General features: G+C 40.9%; 1 pseudogene across 1 annotated transcript in view; it reads right to left on the bottom strand.

Moving 5' to 3' along the window:
• LOC149236455 (outer envelope protein 64, chloroplastic-like) overlaps nucleotides 1-13,359 on the bottom strand; it is a 348,403-nt pseudogene that overhangs the window by 222,915 nt on the left and 112,129 nt on the right. The gene's annotated exons all lie outside the window — the stretch shown is intronic.

Below are 13,359 nucleotides of genomic sequence, written 5' to 3'. Positions count from 1 at the left end.
TCGACGTCTCAGGAGCCCTTCTGGAGGCCATAAAATTGATATTCAGGGATGAGGTCTGGCTCCAGAGCATTGATTACGAACACATCCCATTCCACTATAGAAAATGCCATGAGCATGGACACCTCTTTAGGGACTGTCCACAAAATAAAGCTCCTCAAAGCAATGAGCAGGTTCACAAGAAAAAGGATGAATAGGGTTTCACCAGAGTAAGCACAAGGAACAAAAACAGCAAGAAGACACACAAAAAGAAAGAGCAGCACCAGGCAGCCAGCCTAAATAAATTTGAAGCTCTGAACAAAATGCAAGAACAACCCCTCTCAAACAGCTCAAATGACAAGGAGGCCAAAGAAGATACACAAAACGCAGCAAACCAGAGGCAAGAGGATCAATACTTGGAACACAACAATACTGAAGATGAGAATATACAAGAAGACATAGAAATGGAACAAGTTCTGGTGGACTCTACCCCGGAGGAAAACACAATAGAAGAGGCATTGGAAGGAGTCGACCTCATATTGGTCATAGAGGAATGGAAGAAAAACAGTCTTGTTGTGATTCCAGAAGACCAAATCCAAAAAATCAAAGGAGCCTACCTCCTACAAGAGGAATTAAAACAAAGCACAAGTCAAACACCACCTGGAAACAGCGCAGTCAACAGCGTTCTGGAAAATATGGCAGCAAGAAAATACAACCCAAACGGCCCAAGCAAGAAAAGAGAAAGAAAAACAACCAGTCAGCTTCTTCAAGAACTCGGGGCCAGACTCATTAACGAAGGAAAGGTAAAGGCCCTAGCCCTAATTCCCACTCTTTATCAATGAATTGCATCTCTTGGAATATTAGAGGACTCAATGGTCTTGGAAAGAATGGAGTCTTGAAAAACATACTCATAACTGACAAACCAGATATCCTATTAATCCAAGAAACCAAACTTGACATGGCTAACCTCACCCTCCTCCAAAAAATTGTTTCAAGCATTACAGCTATATAGCAAACTCTTGCACTAGATCAGCAAGGGGAATCATGACTCTGTGGAAAATCTCTCAGTATAACCTAACCTCCTCAGCGACCACGAAATACTCCATCACAACTGTTTTGAAAATCATTGGCACGAACGATAGTATCTGCGTCACCAACATCTATGCTCCACACAGAGCGATTGAAAGAATCAAGATGTTGCAAAGCATTAGTCAGCTCCTTGATTCTATCCACCAGCGTACTGTTGCGGGTGACTTTAACATGGTGCTAAACCTCCAGGAAAAGAAAGGAGGCATCAGAAAACTAGATAAGGACTCTGAAGCCTTCCAGTCCACCATCGAGGGCCTTAGTCTAATTGACATCCCTACGAACAATGGAATCTTCACTTGGAATAACAGACGAGGGGGAGATTGGAAAATTGCTTCCAGGCTTGACCATTTCCTTCTTTCATAAGATATTTATCTCACCTCCTGGGAAACGAAGGCCAGAATTCTTCCTCAATCAGGATCCGACCATTGGCCAATATCCTTGCAGGTTCACATTTCCTCTAGCCCGAAGAATAGACCCTTCAAATTTGAAGCCTTTTGGTTGGAGCAACCTAATTTCATGGAAAAAAATGAAAGAATGGTGGACCACACCGATGCCCCAAACCGGAAACAAGATGTAGAAATTCCAACAGAAACTGAAATTCATCAAAAATGAGATCAAACTCTGGAACAAGGAGACTTTTGGCAACATCACCACTGACAAAAGGAGCCTGGAACTTAGAATGGAAATCCTCCAGCAGCAAATCATTAGCGAGGGCATCAATGAACAAAGGAAGCAGGAAGAGCTTAATCTTCAAAAAAGTTGGGAGGAAAGGGTCTCTCAAGAAGAGAAGCTTTGGAATCAGAAATCCTGCATTAACTAGCTTCAGTGCGGAGAAAGAAATTCATCTTTCTTTCACCGTTCGATGATACAACACAGAAGACACAATATAATACTGGGCCTAAAAATTAGAGAGGGAGACCTTATCCACTCTCATGAGGACATGGCAATCGAACTAAATCAGTTCTTCAACAATCTCCTAGCTGAGCCTAGAACAGATGGGGCAAGGGCTATTCAGGAAATAACCAACAACACTCGGGTTATCCTCACCGAAGATCACAATAAAATGCTCTTGAGAAGAGTCTCAATGCAAGAGTTGGAGGAAGTAGTAATGACTATGTCTAATGGTAAAGCGTCGGGTCTGGATAGTTTCACCATAGACTTCTATAAAGCCTGTTGGCCCCTGATAAAAAAAGAGGTTCACGCCTTATTGGAGGAGTCTAGAATACAAAAATCTGTTCTAAAAGCCCTAAATGCCACTTTTCTAGCCTTAATTCCCAAGGATGAAGGCGCTGACTCTCGGATAAATTTCGCTCTATTGCCCTCTGCAACGTCATCTACAAGATCATCTCAAAAGTCTTGGCCAATAGAATAAAAACCATCCTGCCTCTATTGATTTCCCCACACCAATCAAGTTATGTGGAAGGAAGGTAAATCCTGGATAGCATCTCCCATGAATTGATTCATTCCCTTAAAGTTCAGAGAAAGCTTGGAATGTTGATGCAATTGGACATGTCCAAATCATTCGATAAAATCAATTGGGAGTATATGAAAGGTGTCTTAGCAGCTTTTGGTTTTCACAAGGACTACATTAAATGGATAATGGCAGTGGTTTCTGGGGCTTTTTTCTCGATTATCCTAAATGGCTCACCATCTCAACCCTTCTGCCCTTCCAGATGTATCAAATAGAGGGATCCTATTTCTCCCTTCCTTTTTGTCATCATGGTCAAGGGCCTTAGCAGATCCATCATGGTCACCTCTTCCAACAATGCCCTATCTGGCCTCAAGCTTTATGCCTTTGCTCCTCCCTCCACACATCAACAATTTGTTGATGATACCTTGTTAATGGGCCTCCCCACTATCAAAGAAGCCTTATCCTTCAAAGCCATCCTCTCCGGTTTTTCTAAAGCTTCTGGCACCTCCATAAACTAGGAGAAATCCAAATTGTTTTTCTTCAACACCCCTCTAGCTATCCAAAGGAACATTGCTAGAATCATGGAATTTCAGAGATGCAACCTCCCTTCCAAATACTTAGGAGTCCCTCTTACTCATAAGCCCCTGGCTCATTCAATATGGGAAGATCTTATCACCAAAATGGAAAAAAGACTAGCTAATTAGACCTTCAGATCTCTCAATTTGGCAAGTCGTTTGGTTTTAGTCAAGTCTGTGCTGCAAGCCATTCCCCAATACTTGTACTCTGCCCTTACAGTCCCCAAATCCATCTCCAACATTCTTAGAAACCTCCAAATAAATTTCTTTTGGAGGGGCTTAGAAAAAAAGAAAAAGTGGGCATTGGTGGTGTAATGACCATAAACTGGAAAACCGGAAGCATGAAAATATAATTTGCACTTACCTGAACTGCTAGCTGATCCCGTGAAGTTGTCGATACTGCTGATGTTGAGCTCCAATTACCAGGGAGACCAATTCCACCCAGCCTAATTGAGCAGAAGCTGGCTGCTCAATCCAGCAAGCTTCTCACAGAAGCCCACTGTCCCCCGTGCCCAGAACCTCAGACGGATTCAAGCTCTTCTAATAGCAAATCTCTCACACTGAATTCCTCCTCTGAAGTTTCACTGTTCCATCGCCCCCCCTGTGCCTGGCTCAGCCCTGCGGTTTTATAATTTGCGGGCTTGGCGGTGGCCGCCCTCCCCTTGCGGCCACCGCTCTTCCTCCTTCCGCCACGCCTCCGCATGCATTTTCCGACTCTCTGCAATTTACGTCCTTTTATATAAGGTCTGAATTATTATTTACATTATGAAGGTTAGGTCTATTTTTATTATAACGTGAAATTTTATGAAGTTTAAATTCTATATATTTTTATAAAGTTTTAAATTTATATTATAAAGTTTGATTCTATATATTTTATAAAGTTTAATTCATATATTTTATAAAGTTTTAAATTTATAAGGTTTAATTCATATTTATTTTAAATATGAAGTTTATATCAGTTTTAAAGTTTTAGATCTTTATATTAGTTAATTAATTTAGATGGGTCATTACATACACTCCCCCTTCAGAAAACTTCGTCCCGAAGTTAGAGTTTCTTATGTTATCTTATTACTTATGATAGTAATCAGTACCCCTTTCTTATATGTTAAAATTTTGTTTTAATATCAAGAGACTATAAAATTAGAGTTTTAGGTTTATGACCTTAATGGATAAATCTTACCCTACCCAGGTTCCCAAGCTATTCTAGAATCATCCTATCCTTCCTAATCTCTTCCGCTCCCATCCTATCCATCCTCTACTGGAGTATGCCATGGCGTCAGTTTTATTGACCTAACCATTCATAAACTCTAAGGTGACAGCGTCGATTATACCGACCTGATTCCCAGTAGGCATCTGGCAGTCATCATCACACGTCTAGGGGAGCGTGATTCACACAGTCCTCCCATGACTCCAGGGTTCGGAGGATAAACGGTGGGCAACACCTCCACCCCTCCCAGTAGAACCTAGGGTTAACACCCTATCATAGAATCACTTGGAGCTTGAATTGTTCTGAGGTTCTGTCATCACGTGGTCATCCCGGTAACTGTCTATTACCTGCAATCATACACTTATCCATGCATCCGTAAAATGTGCATCAGCATATCCAAAATAACTCACATATTATTCCCTTATTAATTCATTCATGATACTACAGTACAACATATTTTTCCATATCCCATGCATGTCTTTTGACTTTCATCCAGAATGTATTCACTTCCTGATTTCTATCCCATTGATCATATTGACATGTATAAATAAATCAGATCTATAATATCTTAATTTCAATCAGAAGTAAAATCATTCAACTGTATTAACTTTACTTCGACAACTATAATTTAGTAAAATGAACCATATATATTGTTTTGGTATCCATGTACCAGCAGGAATTAAACATGTATTATGCCACAAAATTTCACGTTTACCCATAATCATTCAAAAAGTTTCTGAGTTTCTGATTGTAGTGAAGTAAATATATACTAAACATAGTTTAAAGTTCTTCAAAAGTGACATAGATTAGGGTAACTTTGACATATGTCCTCTGTATTTTCCCAAGCTGCTGATCCAGGACTATACTTGTCCCAATGGACCCTAACTTGGTCCACCAGGCGGTTCCTCAGCTTTCGAACCCTACGTCCCAGTATACGTAATGGTTCGACCGTTACGATTCCCTTGTTCCATACCTGAAGATCCCGCTATAGTGGGTTGATGCGCTGCTCGGTCGTTGCTAAATACTGCATGAATTCTATGATTATCTTGATTGTTTGATATTGGTCCCTCTCCAGTCCTATATGACATATTCGACGAAGCTTCGGGGAAATCCCATTGAAAATGCGGTCCCCCACATCCCCAACAATTTAGCGGCATTGATCCTCTTGACTCAGGACGTGAATTTCTAGAGAACGAGCTTCGTCCTCTCATGCCGATTTCTCTCGAATTTCTACCTCTGCTAGCAGTCCCGTGAGATGACCATGACCTAGCGTTTGATGATTCCGAGGCTATAGTGTTCACTGCCATGGGAGCTCTTGTTACAATATTTCTAGAGGTAGACCTGTTATCGTAAGGTGGCCTTGAGCTACCTCCGTTGATAAATCTTCGAGGAGTCTTTCCAGGAAATCCTGATTGTAAAGGTTCTGCTAACCCTATTTCTTTTCTGATTCCAAGGTGCTCTTCTGCATAATGACCACACTCAACCGCCTCAGCTACTGATGACGGTTTCCACATGCTTACCAAGGCTCTAATGCGAGGATTTAATCCAAATATGAAGCGTTCAGCTTGACGTTCATCAGAATCTAAGTAGTGAATGTATTTTACAAGCTCCATAAACCTAATCTCGTACTCTTCCACCGTTTTATTTCCCTGAATTAATGTATGAAAGGCTCTCGCTTGCTGTTGTTGAAAGTATGGAGGTAAATACTTTGCGCGGAACCTTTCCTCAAACAGTTCCCAAGGGACATTATCCGATGTAAGGTGCAGCTGCTTCTCCAGATTTCCCCACCAAATTAAGGCACTCTCCTTTAATTGAAACACGGCAATTTTTGTTTTTGCCGAAGAAGAATATTCTCTTAACCTAAAGCATCTGTTCATTCCTTCTAACCATGCTTCAGCGCGTTCACCTGCTCGACCTCCTGAGAATTCTGGGAGTCTAATTTTCTGAAGCTCCCTGGAAATGTCTTCTTTTGGTCTTCTGGGCTCATAATTATTTGGTTCTACTGAACTGGTGGCTACATGGTGAAATTCCTCTTTGGTTTTAGCCTTAGTTGATTCCTTTAATGTCTCCAATAAGGCTTCCAAAGAGTTCATTATCACAGTCAACTCTGGCGCTCGGGCGATTGATGTTGATGGTGGTGCCGATGGGGATGATGATGGCGACGGTGGCGGCATTAATGGTGATGATGCTGCCTTGTCACGTCGTCGTCGCTCATAAGTCTTTACCATTGTAATGGTCCCTGAACACATAATAAAATTTCTATAAAAATTTGAGGTGGATAACCGAATTTTAACACACAATTTTCTTTTGCAACTTCACATTTGTAAACGGGTATAGTTTTGCTATTTTTATCCGCTAGGCGGATCTTACTGGTACCGAGGTCAAGGAGGGTGGTCTCGCGACCTCCTTGTCCTAATGCAGGGTATTCGATCCTAATATGAATAATGCAGAAGTATGGAGGAATCACATGAATAATACTGTAATGAATTCATTTAAAGATTTATTTTTTTTTCAAATACAAAACACCCAGATTCTTCAACTTGGATATGGTGACAAGGCAAGGAGCATTAACAAGCTTGCTCGTTTGGCCCGCAAGCAAGGTCTTTATGATGTGTCACTGAGCTGAACAAAATGCTGGTTATTTCACACGGGAGATCAAGCACGAAAGATTTGTGAAAATAAGAGGACAAGCAAAAATTGATTTAGAAATGAGAGGGGAATTAAGAACTGGGATCAATTTAATTAATAGTACCAATCTGGAAAATTTTCCAAGTCAGCACCGGGCAGAGATTTTCTGCTTTAAGGGAGAATATTTCCAGAAAATGAATAACGGTACCTATGCTAATGAATTTAAGATATCTGATCTTGTTTCTTGATGAAATATTTCTGGTTTTAACAATAATTTCTGTTATCATATGATTTTTGTGGAATTTGATGAAGTCATGCCTTCTAACAGCAGTAAAAAAAAAATCCCTATAACTGTTGGATGCAAGAAATCTAAAGATTAAGAAGGAGCTCAAAAGATAAGTATCTTGTATTTTGAATGATGTGGACAAGGTCGATAATGATATGGACTCCTTGATGCTGTGAATTCCTTGATGATATGGACTTCCTGATGATGATAATATGGACGAGATTAACTCCTTGACGAAGACAATATTGATTGCAAATAATGAAACACATTGATGATACAAACTCACCAAATAAATAGCAATAGACAAGAAAAAAGGAAAACATAAACTTCTTGAATTTAGATACAAAAAAAAATAGAACAAACTAATAGTTCGGAATAAGCACACTACAGGACTGAGAAATCTATTGTCACCTCCAACGCAAAAATTATTCACCAACAGTCCAAAAAGGTAATAGGGGGACTGCCCTTCTCTCATCATTTTCATGTGGAAACGTTAATTTGGTATTGTTTAGCACATTCAGTCATGTTTACTGATAAGTATAGCAAGAATGATGAAAATTGTTAATGCCATGTCTAAAAAAATTTAAAACCGGGCTTGGAATTTATGTTTGTCATCTTGTTTTGCATGAGATGCTTTTTTTTTTTTTTTTAAGATTCTCAGTCACTGAACGAGGAGACAGACTCATTCCCGTGACATGAGACGCATGATAAATACAGTGAATCTTCAGATAGTCACTCTTCTTTGCCCTCTTGATCCTAATATGCTAACTGCCTTGATTTTTGCTCATTCCCACTCGAATATTATCAGTCTATGTATAGTCAGCACTTGAAAGAAAAGGACCTAGACATTCTACCTCGGGCTGGAATGATGATGCGGAGCCCGCAAAGATCACATCATAGTAAAGAAGTTAAAGAAACAGAACTCAGGCCAATTTCAAGTTCAGAACATGCCAACAGACCAAAACTACCTAGAGCTTCAATCTCTGAATGCAGTACGGAAAGTGACATTAGGATAATATAAAAGTACCAAACAATTTCTATATAGAGAATTTCATCCGACAAAACATATAGTAAATACAGAAAGTCCCAAGCAACCTCAACTGAGCCAACTCTCCAGGTTATTTTACTTTCTTAAAATTCAAGACAACAATATTCTTAAATAGACAGTCTTATCATCAATACTTAACCAGTATAATCCTTGAAAACTGCTTCACTTATAACTTTCGTATAAAACCTTTTTAACAATCGTTGTGCATATCAACATTATTTTGCAAAATATATAGAATGTCAATACAACAAAACTTTAACATAAGCTCCGAAAGTCAGTAACATATATATATATATATATATATCAGCATAAACACAGATCAAACATAATAAAATAACATCAACTACACTGTAATGGGATGCCAACGTTATTTGATTGTAATAATAAATTTAAAAACACAAACGTTTGAACAGAAACATGTGACAGGATGAAGCTAATCCATACTGAATATATTTATACGAACAAAATTATTACATTCAAAAATGTTTTACATCAGTTGATGCCTAAATACAGGCATATTTTATGCAGGCGCGTAAATAGAAAATTTGATAATACAGGACCTTTGACCTTGATTTTAGATCAAGAAAGTCATGGATTTGATAATACTTGAATAATAAATGCATTGCAAACAAAACATGTGACTATAATAGCTAAGGCTAATAAGTTAGGTTTCCACAAATGTCATGATACTTCTATAACGTGGACTGCAATACCAAGGTTAAGAAATTAGGTTTCCATGTCGAGATATAAACACAAAAGAAGATTCTAGATTTTGTTTATGTACAAGGAATAAAATAGTAAAATACTGAATATAATATAAATGAAACGTTCTTGAAGTACAAATACTGGATATACATAACAGATAAGGAAATGGATATCGTTATTCAAAACAAAAGGATGTAAAATGGCAGAGAAAAGAGAATCGGGCTGATCATCAACCTGGTAGGCAAGGTATGATTAAAATTTGCATACGGTTTGAGAAAACTATCTAATAAAGCATCATAATTCCATGCCCCGGAAAAAAAAGAAAGACAGCGATCAAAGATAACATTTGAAGACTTCAGCGCTACAGGGTTTCAAAATTAATGTTTGAAATAATGAAAGAGAATTTCAAGCCAAATCCTTTTCCCGAAGTTACGGATATAGCAAATGAGATTAATTTATTTTTGTCCATTATGCTATGGTCTAGTGATTCAGATGGCGTATGATCACAATAATGACCTAGGTACAAACCTCGATGGCCATAGCGCCATGCATATATATATGAATTAGTCAATTTTGAAAGCACGATATTAAAATGGGCTTTACGACAACACTGTGGATTTGGGGTTTGTCGGTCCCACGAATCAAACGTAGCATGTACCCTGTAATGCCCATTAAATTTTGCCGAATGAGGTTCAGGCCAACGACCCACAAATGTTAAGACAGAAATTTCAGAAACATACCTCGAATATCGTCTGAAACCCGAAAATCTATTGTAATAAGAATGAACGAGGCTACGAATGAAAGCATCACCACTATCTCTCATGTCCTTCAAGCTGCCAAGCCATACTGTGATCGGCCGTCTAATGATGGGCACCGTAGAAACACGGTCTGCGATTTCCCTTCTGAAGCTTCTGCTAACTTGGGCATATGGGGATAATTTATCAGAGTTCCAAAGTAATTAGTACGCTTGGAATGGGGCCAAGGACTGCAGCGGTGTTGTCCGATTGATTAAGCTTTCTCAGACAGCAGAGAAGTTGACGACAACGAGACATTCTTGGCGAAGCTGAAGAGCGAAATTAGTGATGGAACATGAAATTTGAATGGATAAATTTATCGTTCAGTGTTATTTTGGCACAAGATTCCCCGATTCCATAACGGGTTCAAGTTTAAATTATTTCGATATATGTCAGCTTGATATCCATTTATGGTAGGGGTACAGCAGAGTACTTGGTATGCTCTCGGCCGGTACGTAGGAAATAAACAGGGGAACATTTGAACCCTCACAGTTTCAATCGATGCAAAACATCCAAAGGGAAATCTCTTTAGCAGCAGAGACCACAATCCCTCAGGGAGTCGCAGAATCAGGGAGACGAAATTCTAGCTGTGTAGGGCCTGTGAGGTCCCGAAGGGTTTGAACGCAGCTCTGATACCATGTGTAATGACCATAAACTGGAAAACCGGAAGCATGAAAATATAATTTGCACTTACCTGAACTGCTAGCTGATCCCGTGAAGTTGTCGATACTGCTGATGTTGAGCTCCAATTACCAGGGAGACCAATTCCACCCAGCCTGATTGAGCAGAGGCTGGCTGCTCAATCCAGCAAGCTTCTCACAGAAGCCCACTGTCCCCCGTGCCCAGAACCTCAGACGGATTCAAGCTCTTCTAATAGCAAATCTCTCACACTGAATTCCTCCTCTGAAGTTTCACTGTTCCATCGCCCCCCCTGTGCCTGGCTCAGCCCTGCGGTTTTATAATTTGCGGGCTTGGCGGTGGCCGCTCCCCTTGCGGCCACCGCTCTTCCTCCTTCTGCCACACCTCCGCATGCATTTTCCGACTCTATGCAATTTACGTCCTTTTATATAAGGTCTGAATTATTATTTACATTATGAAGGTTAGGTCTATTTTTATTATAACGTGAAATTTTATGAAGTTTAAATTCTATATATTTTATAAAGTTTTAAATTTATATTATAAAGTTTAATTCTATATATTTTATAAAGTTTTAACTTTATAAAGTTTAATTCATATATTTTATAAAGTTTTAAATTTATAAGGTTTAATTCATATTTATTTTAAATATGAAGTTTATATCAGTTTTAAAGTTTTAGATCTTTATATTAGTTAATTAATTTAGATGGGTCATTACAGGTGGTTTGGGACAAGTTGTGCAAACCTAAAAAAGCAGGAGGTCTCGGTTTGAGGGACCTTGAGCTCTTAGGGAAAACCCTTGGAGCCAAAACGTGGTGGAGATGGATTCCAAACCCAAAGTCCCTCTGGGGCATCATTTGGAAAGCAAAATATGTCCCTACCATCAAGGGCTATGCCATTTGGAACTAGGGTTGGGACAAAAGAGCACTCATACGTAGTCACAGTTTTTGGGAGGTTGGCAACGAGAATAAAGCTCTCGTTTGGGAAGATGCCTGGCAACAAAGGTCGGATTCAAACAAAGATCAATTTAGACAGATCTGGATAAACATGCAAAACAAGGGCAAGAACAGGGTCAGGCACTACTTGAAGCCTAGCAATGGCAAGGACAATTGGAGGGAATGGTTGGATGAAAAAGATTGGGACCCGCACCTAACCTTCTGGAGTGGTAGAAGATCTCGATCGAACTCCAGGAAAGACAATTTCAATTTGATACTGATGAGGATAAGATCAGATGGGGGAAGAATCCGATCAGGCACTTCAAACCTAAAGGAGGCTTACAACAACATTGCGCTCCACAACCAATGTCAACCGGAGCGAAAATGGAAAACTCTATGGGAGAGGTTCACCAGCCCCTCCAGATGCAATCTTCGTGAGCAAAGTGAAGAAACAGCTAACCATTTACTGAACGATTGCCCCTTCGCTAACAATTTGTGGAACTGGGTCTATTTAGTTTTCAAAGTTTCGGATAGGGATATCTCCTCCATCCTCAATACCATTGAGAATTGGAGATCCTCCTTTTCCCCTAATCCCTTGGTGAATAGAGCCTGGAATCTTATACCAGGTATCATTTGCTGGGCTTTGTGGAAGGAGAGGAATGCGAGAATCTTCAGGGGAATCCATAATCCGGAAGAGGTTGTTTTGTCCCTAGTCAAGCAGACTATCAGGGAAATTGTGGCTTCTTCCACTCTTGAGAGCCCCAACGATCCTCCTAGTTGTTCGGAACAACGTATTCTAACCCTTATGGATCTTCATCTCACCCATTACTCCATGGCCTCAAGGATTCCGGGTAATCAGGGAACTACAAACCACTAGTCTCCCCCGAAGTCAGGTACTCTCAAATTAAACTATGACGGGGCAGCGAAAGGAAACCCGGGCAGAGCAAGCTTCGGAGGTGTTTTCTGGAACTCTCAAGGGGAAATCATATGGATCTATGCGAGCAATCTTGGCAACACTACCAACAATGCAGCGGAATTACAAGCCCTGGAACACGGGCTGGCCATAGCCAAACTCCACAACTTTTGGCCTCTGATCATCGAAGGGGACTCAATGTTGGCAACTCAAGCCAGCCGCAAATTACAACAAGGCATGGAATTTGCACGGATGTTGGACAACTAGTGCCTAAACAGAATCCTCCAACGGATAAAGGGCCACATAGAGAAGGTCAGCGGGCTTCATTTCCAAGTTGTCAGGCGTAAAGGGAATGGCCTTGCTAACAGGCTAGCAAATGAGGGTACGATGGGCAACCATCGTCTACAATCGCTTGCTTGGACTGACCTGGAGAACGATATGCTGCGTCAGCAATGCGAGACCATCAATGAAAAGGACAAACAGAATAACGGGTTCCAACTGCTTTGAGATCTCCAGTCTCAATAATAATGAAAGCAGTTGCTCAGCCATAGGTAGTACTAAAGGAAATCTACCCCGAGCTGCAATCCCAATGTCAGCCTTGCTACGAGCGCAAATAGAAGCTTTGCGTCCCCTCCTGGGCGTCGTCTATCCATCCCATCATCCCTCTCTGGTACAGCCTCCCTCACCAACCTTTCGTACCTCCCACAACCCGCATTCATTCCCCACCTCAGGACATCCCGCCCCTCTATGCTCTCCTGCCCCTATGTATACCCCCTCCCCCCTGCTCCTCCCCATCACCCTGCTTGTTCCTGTGTCTTGTTTCTCGCGGCCCCCTTTTGTAGTATGCCTATTGATCCCCTCTCCCCCTTTCATGGCGCCCAGGCATGGTTCTAGCCTGGCTCCCCAGCGCGTTAGAGGTTGCGGCCATGACCCCTCTTGCTAAAGCAACTTGGGCACTCCACCCACCACCAGAGTCAAATCATCCGCCAGGAGAGTGGCCCTGAACTATGCCATTGTTGTTAACCCTGAGACGCAGGAAAGGATTGCTAACCTAGAAGCTCAAGCGAGGGTCCTAAGGCGCGGGGTGTCCTCGGAAGAGGTGGCAGCGGAATTTGAGTGGATCCCCGACCCGAGTCTCACCAAGGCAAGGGAGAAT

This window comes from Pinus tabuliformis, chromosome 8, assembly GCF_031772625.1.
Source record: "Pinus tabuliformis cultivar Carrire ecotype Pingquan chromosome 8, CPIR1, whole genome shotgun sequence".
NCBI lineage: Eukaryota > Viridiplantae > Streptophyta > Pinopsida > Pinales > Pinaceae > Pinus > Pinus tabuliformis.
Note: the sequence above shows the minus strand (reverse complement) of the source record. Positions and strands in the feature narration are given on the sequence as shown.